Source organism: Hypanus sabinus, chromosome 6 (genome assembly GCF_030144855.1).
Source record: "Hypanus sabinus isolate sHypSab1 chromosome 6, sHypSab1.hap1, whole genome shotgun sequence".
Lineage (NCBI taxonomy): Eukaryota > Metazoa > Chordata > Chondrichthyes > Myliobatiformes > Dasyatidae > Hypanus > Hypanus sabinus.
Genome location: NC_082711.1, coordinates 37,382,727 through 37,384,804, shown reverse-complemented (window position 1 = coordinate 37,384,804; position 2,078 = coordinate 37,382,727).

Below are 2,078 nucleotides of genomic sequence, written 5' to 3'. Positions count from 1 at the left end.
GTTAGGCACTGGAGGCACTATCTCGCCGGCAAAAGGTTCACCTTGCTGACCGGCCAGCGCTCAGTTGCATTCATGTTCAGCAACCAACAGCGGGGCAAAATCAAAAATGATAAAATTTTGCGGTGGAGAATTGAACTCTCCACCTACAACTCTGACATCCTGTACCGGCCTGGAAGGCTCAATGAGCCCCCTGATGCCCTATCCCGGGGAGCGTGTGCCAGCGCACAGCTCGACCAGCTATACGCCCTCCATGCACATCTTTGCCATCCGGGGGTCACCTGATTTTACCATTTAGTGAAACGCCAGAACCTGCCGTACTCCCTTGAGGACATCAGGACGATGACCAGGGACAGCCAAGTCTGCGCTGAGTGCAAACCGCACTTCTACCGTCCCGAAAAGGCACAACTTGTCAAGGCCACCCGCCCCTTTGAGCGACTGAATGTTGACTTTAAGGGCCCCCTTCCCGCCACCGACTGCAACGTCTACTTTCTCAACGTAATCGACAAGTACTCGCGGTTCCCTTTGACATCCCCTGCACCGACACCACTACCACGTCCGTCATAAAAGCTCTGCGCTAGCTCTTCACTCTGTTTGGATATCCCTGCTATATCCACAGTGATAGAGGGTCCTCCTTTATGAGTGACGAGCTGCGCTGGTACCTGCTAGCTAGGGGCATTGCTACTAGTCGGACCACGAGTTATAATCCCCGGGGAAATGGACAGGTGGAGAGGGAGAATGCCACAGTGTGGAAGGCCACACTTTTAGCCCTTAAGTCAAAAGGGTTGCTGGTCTCTCGATGGCAGGAGGTCCTCCCTGAGACACTCCACTCTATCCGCTCCCTGTTATGTACGTCCACCAATGCCACCCCTCACAAGCGCCTATTCTCTTTTCCCAGGAAGTCTGCCAGCTTGGCTGACGTCCCCAGGGCCAGTGCTGCTCCGGACACATGTGAGGAGTAATAAATACTCCCCGTTGGTCGAGAGGGTTCACCTTCTACATGCGAACCCCCAGTATGCCTACGTGGTCTTACCTGATGGGCGGGAGGACACGGTCTCCGTCCGCGACCTGGCGCCCGCAGGAGCAGCAGACCACTACCCCGAACACTCCACGGTAACTATGAACCCTGTACCTGAGGTGACACCGCGCACACCAAGCCCTACACAGACTCCTCACGACACTCCTATACTGGGCGTCTCATATGCGTATATACCAGGCGCCTCGCACACGCGTGAGGGATCACTGACGCCTAGTGGGCTGACACCTCCAGTTAGGCCGGAACCAGCACAACCTCCATCTCCGGTGGAATCACCACCAGCACCTGTGCAATCACAGGATACGTAGATCACAGCGACAGATTCGACCACCTGATAGACTTAACCTGTAAATATACTTGTAAGAAACTTCGCCACATGGGGACTCTTTTTAAAACAAAGTGGGGGTGAATGTGGTGAACTACATATACCTGTCTGGACACACCCCCTGCAGACTGCTCCTGTGGCTCCTCCCACAGACCCCGGTATAAAGGCGATTGAGGCCTGAGCCCGGCCTCTCAGTCTCCAGGATGTAGTATGGTGGTCAACTACTGCTTGTTCTTTCTTCCAGTCAATAAAAGCCGATATCTTGACTTCACGTCTCAGAGAGAGTTATTGATGGTGCATCAATTTTATTGACTGGAAGTTTTAAAACATGGAAAGCGTTTTACGTCCGGAAAGATTGGATTTGGACCCCCAAGATCCTGAAGCAGCTCTTGCCTTTGAACTCTGGCTTGCATGCTTCCAATCATACTTGGAGGAGGTTAGTGCAACTGAACCAGCTGTTATGCACCGAATTCTCCTCTTGAGGGTCACCCTGAAAGTTTACTCACTTATCAGGGGCCTGCCGACCTAAGAAAGGGCACTAGACGCCCTCAAAAGACAGTACCTGCGGCCGGTGAACACTGTCTACGCAAGACATCGCTTAGCTACCCGATGGCAGCAGCCTGCAGAGTCGAGCGCCCAGTTTCTCCGAGCCCTACAGACACGCGTCCGGACTTGTGACTGCAAAACTCTCACGGCAGAACAGCATGCGGAACTCTTGGT